The following is a 12,941-nucleotide window of genomic DNA, read 5'->3' as shown; positions in this document are numbered from 1 at the left end:
CGGCGTATAGTAAAATCCTAAAAATAATTAGTGGCTGAGATGGTGTGTAGTTATTTAAAAACACTGTTTCTAGTTTGTAAGGATCTTGGTTTAGTTTGCTTTGGAATCAAGCCATGTGAGAGAGAGAAAAACCCACTGTGTGTGTGTGTGTGTGTGTGTATATATGTGTGTGTGTTTGTGTGTGTGTGTGTTTCAGCAGAGTTTTTTCATCTCATGCAATCATATAATGGATAGTAACTAATGGATTTTAGTACTTTATTATTTGACAATTTTTTCTTATATTCGTATAAACTCATTCCTTACAACACTGTACGGTTGGTATTATTATTCTATGTATCTTAATGAGTAAATAGGCTGTATCTGATTGCAATCACCCCCTTTAAGTTTATATAGCTAAAATGTTTTTAAAATTAGGGAGTTAAGCCAGGTTTTATGACTCTACATCCAATGTTTTTTGTTCTGAATCACATTCATGTTTCTGGGTTCTTTTATTTTTGTTCATTTGTGTGTTTTGTTTGTTGTTATTAATGATGTTATTAATGATGTCATTTTTGAAAAGAGCGCATAAAAATTTAATGCTTTTAGGTTTAATTGAGTCTATCCTTCGGCTCTCTATTCAACGAATAGTGGTTCTAATAACATTTACTATGCGCCTAATACATTGGGTGCCTACTATAAGCTTTGTGCTTGGTATAGGAAGTCACAAATAAATTATGTCAGGAGGCCGGGCACAGTGGCTCACACCTGTAATCCCAGCACTTTGGGAGGCTGAGGTGGGTAGATCACTTGAGGCCAGGAGTTCGAGACCAGCCTGGCCAATTTGAAAAACCCAGTCCCAACTAAAAATACAACTGTACTCCAGCCTGGGTGAGAGTGACGCTCTATCTAAAAAATAAATAAATAAACAAATAAATAAATTACATAAGGCTTTTATTCTCAAGGATTGTTTAATATACCTTATGATGTCAGTTCTTTCCAGTCTAGTTTTACCTGATGGGAACTGGTTACTATCCATGGTATTGTGATTTGGTAACTCATAACCACCAGGCCACTCCTGTTCTTACTTTCTTAGATAGGGGAGGGCTGTAGAGTTCTTGGTGAAAACTAAAATTTTGTGAATCTAAACTGCAGGTGCTTTTGATTGAGACTTTATAGTTATCATTGCTTCATAGATGATGATATTCTTCACATATACATTTGAAGGCACCCAGTGAAATATTATTACCCTCAGTTTAGTCCAAGGCTCAACAAGGTCATACCATTGGGTCTCATTTTACTTTTCTATAAATGTGATCTAGTCAAATATTTCTCAGAATTTCTACCCATGTACTCGAAAAGTAGAGGTCAAGGAATATGTATGTGTGCTTTGTGAGGATCTGGCCTGAAATGGCCAGTAGCAAACAAAAAAAAATTTCTTTAATCCCTGATTTATCTGTTGTGTGCATGTGAAATTTGCATTCTACTTCATAATATATGTTTTAATATTGAAAAAAATTGTTCCCTAAACCCAAATCAAAGAGTGAAACCTATGCTATAGAGGAAGCTCTATGTTTTTTTTTTTTTCTAGCAGTGTTACCATATGGCACATTGCCTTGTACCTAGGGAGTGCCCAACAACATTAGGTAAATCCCAAGTCCTTCCAGGTCTCACTATTCTGTTATGTGATCTTGTGTTTTGTCCAATATTTTACAGTTTGTCTTTCTTTGTTCTCTCTCTTTTTGTCCAATTCATTATCTTACTTTACTCCAAGATGATTTGAGGGGACTTGCATAAAGACATACTGTATAATCTAAAAACCTCTGAAAATCAGGGTGGAAAAATTTAGGCTGTCCTAGCAAGCTGAAATTGGTGTGTGTGTGTGTGTGTGTTTGTGTGTGTGTGTGTGTGTGTGTGTGTGTGTGTGAAGATACCTCTATTATGGTCCTGCAAATTTGCTGGAAATAGATAGTTGATTTGGCTCTAAACTGCTTCCCAGCCCCAAAATTCTCAGCCCTAAATTTTTGCCTTGTCTACGTGGTCGACTCTTAGGAGAATCCCAGGCTCTCCTAGCCCTGACGTCTGAGGGCAATTTCTCCTTTGGGTACACATAAGGTGGACACGTTCTGTCATTGCCAACCATCCTGATTAACACTCCCATGGCAAAGCCCATGCAGAGTGCTGTTTGCCTGCCTATGATAGCTTCCCTCAGGAAAGCTGGAGGATATAATACCAAGACACAGTGGGCAGGCCTCAACCCAGGGTTTTTGCCAGCAAGTCCACTGTGATTTCCGACCAGGATGGATTATACTCTTGTTTCTTTTCCATCCAAATAGCATCCTGGATAGAGTTGAGAGAAATTTGTAATAATATTTTCAATGTGCTATTTTTCTCATTAGGTGAGAACATGAATAAGTTGGAATTTTAATGGTGAGCGTTTTAATAGGCAGTGCTTATAATTTATTTTTCTCCTTAGGATTTTATTCATAGTCTTACATTCTTAATAAAAATATATATAAAAAAGAGGTTTTGGCTTCTCCCTGTGGAATATGTTTTAACATGAGAGAAGAAAGGTACATTTGCACAGGGGACTCTGAAAGGGTGATCTGTATTCTTTGTGCCTGCCTTCCTTTAGATAGATGTGAATTAGACCCAGCAAGAACAAGAAATACATCAACTGGCATTGTTCTGATCAAACACTCTCTGAAACTTTTGATTTGATGGGGGAGGTGTCTTAGATTATGTACTTTTTAAAAAGATGCATTTCTAGAAGTTAGATATGCCTGGTATATTCTATTTTGCACACATAGTGGTAAACCACATGTGATTTCAAGTCTGTGAGCTATCTACTGGTGGTGGTGATTATGGAGGTACAAGGGAAAGCACTATTCCTTGGCTTTTCAGTGTGGCCAATAGTAGTGATAAAAAATAACACAGGATTACTTATACCATACTTGTTCATTTTGAAGTAGGCTCACAAAATTGCTGCAAAGCCCTCACTGTTCATCTACAGTCCTTTTCCCAGTTCCAGACGTTTGATCACAAATGTAGCATCTCCCTCCTAATGCTGTGCAGGTTGATAAAACAGTTGCCGAGCCGGAATCCCTAAAGAAATTATTAATTATCTGGTTAATGTGCATCAGGCTGTGGGAGTGTGAGATTAATCACCAGCAGTGGGATGAGTTGCTGAAGTGGATTTTGGTTTTTTGTCTCCTGTCACTCGGTAATGGCTTTTCCTTCCTTCACCATCAGGTGAACAGGTGCAGAGATGCTGTATTTTCATTTTCCCAGAGTCAGTAACAGCCGGTGGCCAGGCGATGCCTTTTCCTCAGTCCTGCTGCATGAGCAGTTTACAACATAGACTATTACCTACTCAGAATATTCCAGCTCTTGGACATTCTCCCAGTGTGACAGGTCCTACCCCAACTTTTTCAATGTTCCAAATTAATGCACATGTCTACACACATCCCCACCATATACACCCACAAACACAAATATATACACACATGCAGACAGTTATCAATATACACACACAAAAAACATGAGCAGCACCTCTGGATGCTATGCATGAATTCATGCTTAGGACTTTGTCTCATTTCTTGTTTTAGGAACATGATCTTTACCTCTAAATGTACAAAAATTAAAAGGGAACCAATGTATTGAACTACTTCTTTAAGAAAGGGAAAGAGAAGTTCTACACTAGTCATTTGGATGTAGGTAATATTGCAAAAATTCTCTGGATTCTTTCTTTGCTTTCTCTCTTCTAGGTGTTGGGTCCCATGTCCTAGGAAGTAATCTTCATTCAGGTCAATCACTACTGTGTGACATTAATCTCTTCATTATGATAAGTGTATTTTCACAATGCCCATCTTTTGTTTCCAGGATGTTAATGTGTCTTGGAGTCTATGAGGCAAGTTGGCTGGTAGGGAGGGAAGTAGGAGGGAGAGGGCATCCTCAGGGTGAGGCACGGGAGGGCTTTGCTGTTCAATTGAGGCTGTGCTTTCCTGGCTATGTGTGTGATGGACAAAGGCCCAAATAGCCTGTAGATGCTAGAGGATTATGTGGGTTGGGAGAGTTCAAGTCACCATCTAGCCTCTCCCTCCACCTTAGTCTGGGTACTGAGATTTTTTTCAGGAGCATATTCTGCTGCTTCACAATGATGCTAAGGAAATAAAACTATCACCAGCACATTGATTTTAGTTTATTATATTTATATAGATTTTGATAGTTTTTCTCTTTCAGTTTAGATCAATGAAATGGAATGGAGGGGATATATAACGGAAAGGCCGAGAGCTCGCTAGTTCAAACTAGGAAAATGTCTGAAATGTCAAGTTTAAGAAAGTATGTTTTGTTAATCACCAGTACATACTGTGCATATCCTCAAATTGTTTCTAGGTAGAGATCTTTCAGAAATTTCTTTAACAGGGCTGGGCTCAATGGCTCACGCCTATAACCCCAGCACTTTGTGAGGCCAAGGTGGGTGGATTGCCTGAGATCAGAAGTTTGAGACCAGTCTGGCCAACATGGTGAAACTCTGTATTTACTAAAAAATACAAAAATCAGCAGGGCATAGTGGCACATGCCTGTAGTGCCAGGTACTCGGGAGCTGAGGCAAGAGAATCGCTTGAACCTGGGAGGCGGAGGTTGGAGGTTGCAGTGAGCTGAGATTGCTCCACTGCACTCTAGCCTGGGTGACAAAGTAAGACCCTGTTTCAAAAAAAAAAAAAAAAAAAAAAAAAAAGAAGAAGAAAGAAATTTCTTTAACAGGTATATTAGATATTTTGTAATTCATTTTCCTTTAATAAATATTTTTGGGAATCTACTAATTTCCGAACTCTGCTCCTGACCCTGAAGCTACAGTGGTGACGAGGAGACAGAGCCCCAGCACTTACAGACCTTAATGTCTGACAGAGGTGTTCCGTTATTACCTAAATATACAAAGAGGACTGTCCAGAATTCTAGAGGGTGGTGGTAGGAGGAAAATAAACTGAGGATATGATAGAGAACAACTGAACAGTCAGAGGAGGGTTGAACTTTAAGGGGTAACCTTTGAGCTGAGAGCTGAACAAGGAGGAGGAGCTGATCCTGTGAAGATTTGAGGGTGGAATGTTCTTGGCAGACAGGAGAGCAAGTGCAAAGGCCTGGAGGTGGGAATGAGCTGGGGTGGTTCAAAGAACAGGAAAACAAAAGCAACACGACTGGAGCCTAGTGAATGAAGGAGTGTCTAGACTTGAGACTGGCAGGTAAGCTCAGACCCGATTGCATTCAGCCTTGTCGCCCCCAGTAAGGCGTGCACAATGTATTCTGTGTGTGATGGGCAGCCAGAGTATCTGCTTGCAGACAGTGTGTTGAAAGTCTTAAGGTTTACTGAAGTTCTGTCCCTGTAGTGTTACTTGCATCTTTAATTTGCTCGGTTAATCTTTCATTACATATAGTATGAAGGAGAATTCAGCCTATGTTGGATTTTCACAAGAATTCTGAAACCATTCTAGTTTGAATGAAATAAAATGCTATTTTGTGTTGCATGGTATTGAAAAGTTGCCCTATCTGCACTGGGCCCTTAATCTCATTTTGGGTGTGGAATTTTCCTTGGGCAGTTCAGAAGGGGGTAACTTTCTGTTTCGTGCATTCTTCATATCACTGTTCAATGCACAGATCTCAGCAACCGCTTCGAACCTCAAAATACCTGCCTTCGAACCTCAGAATACCTGACTTCCGGGCAATGGCTGGGGTTTGCAGTCACATACAATTCAGATGACCCATTTGTGTTTCTAAAATCTGAACCCACCTAATGATCACGCCACAGCCAGAGAGCTGTTGGCGGAAAGCTGTTTTCCGGGCTTCTCGTTGAACATCTCATTCTCGGGTGTTTGTGTTGCCCCTCCTCTTAGGGCTTCCTGAGCTCACTCTGATAAGTAAAGCCAAGTTTACTTTGTTAAGCTCAGCAGTTCCCAGCAGTAAAGAGATAAGAAGGGGGAAACATGTAAGTATCTTTGGGAGAAAAGAAGCTGTTTCTGTTTATAACAGACACTAAGTGCGCTTTTTAATGACTTTGTTTAATTTTAGCAATCTCACACTACATTTACCAGAATATCCAGAATATCCCCTAAACTTTGAAGTTTACCAGAGGGTTTGATTAAGCTACTTGTATCTTGCAGAATTATCCCATCTGCAGGTAGAACCCTCTGAGTTATTTGAGGAATGTCAGTTTCACTATGTCATCTGTGAGGGTCTGTTGTTGTTTATCTTGTTTAGAGAATTAAGAAATTATTATCTCACTAATTATCAGTTGAGGGGTGATGATTGCAGCTGCAGTAAATACCATACTAAAACTTGTAGCCCTCTGATGAATTTTCAGAGAAGTTACTGCTTACTGAGTCCCTTTGTGCTAGGGGCATTTTTGAAATAATCTTTAATACTCACAGCAACCCTGCAAGGTAGGTACGGTCACTATGCTTGTTTTGCAGGTAAGGAAACTGAATTATCAAAAGGTTCAGGGATTTCCCCGAAGTGGAGATGTGAACCCAGGCTCTTTGAATCAAGCCCACTGCCTCCTCCCTCTTGTGCCCCGGGCTTTGTGTGTCCTCCTTAAAACAAATGCTCAAGTGTCCAAGCAAGAACAAAATTGGATCCTACAGAGAGTTACCTCTTGTCTTTTTAACCAAATAATGATCCGTACCTGGTAGCATGCTGCCAGAGCTGCAGAGGGTGGTTGGTGTAGATGGCATGTCAGGGGCCTTTAGTTTAACCAGGACATCCACTGTCCTCATCCTCAGTTCCCCAAGGCACTTCTTACTCTTCAGAGTGCTTTTTTTTTCTCTTCTGCATCTCTGGATATTTCTCCAAATGAGATTCAGTCTATCCCCTCAGTATATAGGCCAGCAGGGACCAGCTGTACAGGGTTCCACTGCCTGCTGTTTCCTCTGTGAATCATGTTCACACCCTCCATTCCTTACAGCTGAGCAATCAGATTCTAACCATATCGCCACAGACCTATAATCTCGTTCTTTCCATTCTTTCCTCCATAGTCCCCTGACACACACACACACACACACTTGAACACTCACAGCCACACATATATATGCACATACAGCCATGGACACACAAACACACATGGCTGTCTTTACCTAGGTGCCTTTTAGCTTGAGAAAGAGTTTGGCCTGGTGCTACAAGAGTCATGGTCTTTCAAAAAGCACTCCATGAAGAATAACATGCTGGGTAATGTCTCCTGTAGTCATTTCCCATGACAGGGATTCCCTGCAGTGCAGCATTATGTAGCACTGGCAGTCTATGCTAGATGATATGGGCCTGGGACACACCAAAGACTAAGAGAATAACAGTGTACACGATTCCAGGTATGTTTTACAAAGCTCAGAGAAACATGTATACAAACACACACACACACATGCAAACAAACACATGTATACGATTATGCACAGGTGTTCCCTTAAAACTGGGCTATGAAAGTAACCCCAGCACTGTGCTTTTCACACAAAGGCCATTCATAAATGCTTGATGAAACAATGACAGCCTTGTACTATTTCATCAAGTGGGAACGTGCAAACAGGATGGAGTTCAGTTGGCCAGCAGTCACTGTGAACCACAGACCAAATGTGTCAACAGTAAAGAACTGCCACTAAAAAGGCTGGCAGATCCAATGCTTTACATGTGGTCATGTAATAGATCAGCATGTTCCGTGAGGTAGTGCAGCCTAGGAATTGAGTGTCGTTTCAGCCATTAGTGTTGTGTTCAGTGTGGATCTGCATAGCCATTTCAGAAGCTCTTATGCTTCCTAAGCTGGTGGAAGTCTCAGAAGAGATGGGACTATTTACCAGCTCACTGCAGAACTCTCAAAGATGTTAGGAATGGGTCCAGCGTCGAGGAGTATGCGGGCAACATGCGGGAGCATGAACAGAAAAGACTTGGTGGTTTCTCTCCTCTCTTTTGTCATGGAGGCAGAAATAATTCTCATTGTTTTCCTTTTCCTTTTGTTTTTTTCTTTTTTTTTTTTTGAAACTCTGTTGCCTAGGCTTGAGTACAGTGGCACGATCTGGATTACTGCACCCTCTGCCTCCCAGGTTCAAGGGATTCTCCTGCCTCAACCTCCCGAGTAGCTACGATTACAGGCACCCAATACCACACCCGGCTAATTTTTGTATTTTTAGTAGAGATGGGGTTTTGCCATGTTGGCAAGGCTGGTCTCAAACTCCTGACCTCAGGTGATCTGCCCGCCTCAGCCTCCCACAGCGCTGGGATTACAGGCATGAGCCACCGCACCCAGCAGATTCTCATCATTTTCAATGTCAGAGCCACCTGCACCGCCATACAGAATTGTTATAGAGAATAAAGAGATGATTCAGAAATTAGAAGCTTAGGAAATAGCAGTTGGGAGAGACGGCTTGAGAAGATCATGTAGATGAACTTCAGATGTAAAAAGGAAGTATTGACCTGCCTGTAATTCCTGCAACTTGGGAAGCGGTGGCAGGAAGATCACCTGAGGCCAGGAGCTTAAGATCAGGTTGGGCAACATAGTGAGACTCCATCTCTACAAAAAAAGTAAAAATAAAAAATAAATTAACTGGGCATGGTGGTGCATACCTGTAGTCCCGGATACTTCGGAGACTGAGGCAGGAGAATCACTTGAGCCAGGAGACTATAATGACCTATGGTCATGCCACTGCACTCCAGCCTGGGCAGCAGAGTCAGACCCTGTCCCTGAAAAAAATAAAAGAGGTATTGGTAGGCACTTTGCCACTGATTATGTTTTAAGAATACAGTTATACTGCTAAAGAGAATGCAGGTACACATTAGAAAGATGGGAGAAGACTGGTGTGGTGGCTTACATCTGTAGCCCCAATACTTTGGGAGGCCAAGGTGGGAACATCACTTGAGCCCAGGAATGAGACCAGCCTGAGCAATATAGGGAGACCCCATTCCTACAAAAAAAACTTTGAAAAGTTAGCCAGATGTGGTGGCACACACTGGTAGTCGCAGCTACTTGGGAGGCTGAGGCAGGAGGATTGCTTGAGTCTGGGAGGTTGAGGCTGCAGTGAGCTGTGATCACGCCACTGCACTCCAGCCTGGGAGACAGAGAAAGACTCTGTCTCAAAAAGGAAAAAGTAAAAATGGAAAGACAGGATGTGACTTGAGTTACATACTGAGAAGGATCTCTTAAAATCAGATCTAGTATCCTATATGTCAGGAAGTTGAGAAGGGGGGATTAATTCTCTGTAATTCTTTACTTGGGGGAACTCGTACATTCCCAAGGACTTTTGTAGCTTCTGACTCTGACTCTGTACCCATTCTGTAACCCCTGCCCACCATGCATACAACAAGGTAGATGCAGTTTTTGACTCTCCCAACCCATCTCCATGTAGTTTTTCAATTCCAATCATGTTTTGTTAACATAGATACATCATCACAGGGTTAAGAAGCAACCCCCAGCAGCAGTGAATCTGGGATTGCTTCTCATAGTCTAGCTTTAGTTTCCTCTGGTTTGACAGCTGGGAGCTAGCAAGTGAGAAATTTGGGCTCCCTGCATGAATATTCTAGAAGCTTATTTCACTTGGCAATGTGACACCCTTAGTGCACTTCTAACTTCTGCTATTTCTCTTCATAGTCATTATCTGAGATTCACGAGAACTGGATATGGTTACATGTCCTGGAGTTCTCTCCAGTGTACACTTTGCAATTTAAAGATACAGATACAGTAAATGTATTATGATTACCTGTGAGCCCTTAGTGTAACTAAAGGGGATCAAGCTGCCGTGGTTTAAAATGTTATTATATAATCTACCCTTGGTCCACTCCTTAAAGTGTCAAGGTCCTTATGATTTGGGACCAAGAGAGAAATCATGAGACTGACTCTTCATATAAAAGTTTGAGGTAATATGGTGCATAGCTTAGGATTAAATTTATACACTAGGTGAAAATTCTTGCCCCCCTTAACAGACCAAACAATACACACACACTCTTGCATCCACACACCAGATATAATTTTGCTCAATTCTCTATCTGCTTTAGGGAGTGTTCCCATTACTGCTTTATTCTGGGAGCTTTCCAATGTCAGCAGTCTGAACACCAACATGAGTGGGCGATATCTTCCCCCATGCTTCTGGGGAAGCAGTAAGCATCCTGAATCAAACCTGAATATTTGGGTTTTTTTATTTGTCTTTGGCAAAGCTCTAAAATTCCAGATTTGTGAGTTGTCAGCCCAGGAGCACTGGCATGTTATTTGAGATAACTCGTCTTCTTTGACTCTTCTCTGTAGCTCCTGATGATGGAAGTCTATAGCAAGTGCAACAAACACTTCCATGCCTTATTATTTAAATCTTTTATAATTAGGTTATACAAGCTCCTGATTCTGTAGGGTAAAAATTCTAATTTGGATTTTTTAAAGCAGTTTTGTGATAGCATATAGAGATGACAAAATTGTTGAATTTACAAAAGCAAGGGATGAAGGAAAACACCTGTCTAGTGCATTGTGATATACAGTGAGTGATTCTGATGTACAAGCCTTAGGCATAAGACATAACTCAGATGAAGCAGTGTGTTATGGCTCCACATCCAGAGACTTGGCAGGTAATCCAGCTACCTTTTGGGCCTCTGTAGCTGCCAGCATCTGCCAGACCCACCTTCTTGGTGGGCTGATTGGCTTCTGCTGCTTCTGTCACCCATCTTTTGTTTGGATTTTAGCCAAACATTCCCTGTCTTCCCTCAAAAGCACATCAATGTTAGCATCATCCGAGTATCTCTGACAGCTTCTGTATGTGCCATGTGAGATCTGTAACTGCATTGTATGCAGATGGGGAACAAGGCTGCAAGAGGGCTTATGCAGAGCCCTTATAACTTCCACCATGGCTGGTGATTACCTTTCAGTGTTCACATGTTGAAGTCAGAGAGGAATGTTAGCAGACATTCTGTTCCAGGGGAAATTCCAAAATGATCTCCTAAGTGTCCTAGGATTGCAAAACATAAATGAAGCATTTCTCTTCCTCATCTTCAGTGGCCCTAAGTAGACGATCCAATGCCTTTGAGATTGTTTCAAAGTCTTTGTTGTCAAGGCTAAAATTAGTGGATGAAGAGTAGAAATATGGCATAAATGCATTTCTTTTAAATCACTTCTCAATGATATGGAAGAATATAAACACTGTCAACATTGTCTATAAAGTTTAACACTAATACCAATATTTATTCAAAGACTAAATTCCACGTGTCCCAGATTATACCATTAATGACAGCGATCAAGTAGTAATTCAGAAACAAAGTCCAGGTGTCTTTAGTACTTAGCCCTGAAACTTTCTTTTCATTATCTATAAAGTTTCTTAGCTATTCATTTCCTGAAAAGAGCCCAATGTCTTCTTTTTAAAGAATATATGTACAGATGATCACTCAGTCACGCCCAGTTACTACTTCTCCTGAGACCCTTAGGAGATGTTTCTAGTCCTGCCTGTGACTCAGGATCCTGCCAGAGGAGAGAATGTGCTGTTCTACTCCTGAGGCACTTGAGCTAATGGGAGTGTATTGAGCAGAAGAGACTGGGGCTGGGTGGCCTTCTCTACTGCCTGGCTAAGATTTCCTTTCCACCTGGGACAACAGTAGAAGAAAATGTATCTTAGTATTCCATAGACATATTTTCCCATAAAAGCAATAGTTCATTTGCTTTCGTGTTCTGTAGCTGTGGTGCAGTGACCTAGAAACCGAGGCTCCATTGATGACTTGATTTCCTGGAAAAATTCTAAATACTAAATGATCATTAAATCCAAATGCACTTTCAGGGTATAAAAGCTGTGACTACCTCTTGGTCAATGGTGTAACATAATGTATCAACTTCTTTAATTAATTAATTTATTTATTTTTGAGATGGAGTCTCGCTCTGTTGCCCAGGCTGCAGTGCAATGACGTGATCTCAGCTCACTGCAGCCTCTGCCTCCTGGGTTCAAGCGATTCTCCTGCCTCAGCCTCCCGAGTAGCTGGGATTACAGGCACCTGCCACCACATCCAGTTAACTTTTGTATTTTTAGTAGAGACAGAGTTTTACCATGTTGGCCAGGCTGCTCTCGAGCTCCTGACCTCAAGTGATCTGCCCACCTTGGCCTCCCATGTGCTGGGATTACACGGCATGAGCCACTGTGCCTGGCCACGTACCAACTTCTTATAGTAGTCTTGGCTTAAGGGTAATGGTATATGAAATGAGTCCTACGTTCCACTGCCAAATCCTACTGATTCCTTAAGTCACTTCAAGGCAATAGTAATTCTCATAAATTGAGTGGAGAAATTCATGGTGCAAACTGAGTTGCTGAAATGTAAGTCCTCTTGCTTAGTTTGACTAAAAAACTAAAATCAGATCTTTCTGATTTTTTTCCCCCTGCACTTCTCACGTTCCAGTCTCTATGCTAAGGACACAGCGTTATTATCTCATTTCAACCTCATAATTTGCGAAGTGGTGGTTTAACATGTGGGTGCATACTCATTGTGCAGATGAGGAAAGCCTATTGTGTGCCAGGAAATGAGCCAGGCCCTGCCCAAGGTCTCACTGATAAAAGGTGACAGGATGGGACAGTACATAGACCCACCTTCCTTTTCCTGGCTGCCAGGCTGCCCATCTGGGTACACCAATACTGAGCTAGTAGCTGCTCTCTCAATAGTGGGGTGACAGCTCCCTTTTTTTTAAAGGACTGGGTTCTTCAGAAATTGTGCCCCCTGCAAAATAAACGATTGCCAGTTTTCCTAAAATTTGAACTGAGGCAGTTGAACCCTACGATGACAGTTAGAACAACACCATCCTGTATTTTGGATGAACAAGGTTATTTCACATATTTGAGCCATTTATTGATTCTTCTTCTAATCTCCTGCTCTCCTTTGCTCCCTTGCTAATTATATTCCTGTAGGCTTGATTATAAGTCAAAACTGTGTACTTTGCAGGGAAAGCCTATATGAATGGGTTGTAAGTCTGTTTGAAATGG

At 41.4% G+C, this 12,941-nt stretch overlaps 1 protein-coding gene across 15 annotated transcripts in view; it reads left to right on the top strand.

Moving 5' to 3' along the window:
* Window positions 1–12,941, top strand: part of ESRRG (estrogen related receptor gamma) — a 643,479-nt gene that overhangs the window by 231,328 nt on the left and 399,210 nt on the right. Inside the window, exon 1 of one of the 15 annotated variants that reach the window (XM_077986942.1) lies at window positions 5,074–5,219. The exons of 13 other annotated variants lie outside the window; for them this stretch is intronic. The gene's annotated coding sequence lies outside the window, so the exon portion shown is untranslated. Of the gene's footprint in view, window positions 1–5,073; window positions 5,220–12,941 lie in introns of those variants that run through there. One more of the 15 variants, XM_077986919.1, reaches the window with a different exon arrangement.

This window comes from Macaca mulatta, chromosome 1, assembly GCF_049350105.2.
Source record: "Macaca mulatta isolate MMU2019108-1 chromosome 1, T2T-MMU8v2.0, whole genome shotgun sequence".
Classification (NCBI taxonomy): Eukaryota; Metazoa; Chordata; class Mammalia; order Primates; family Cercopithecidae; genus Macaca; species Macaca mulatta.
The sequence above is the reverse complement of the archived record's forward strand: the minus strand, read 5'-3'. Positions and strand labels throughout refer to the sequence as shown.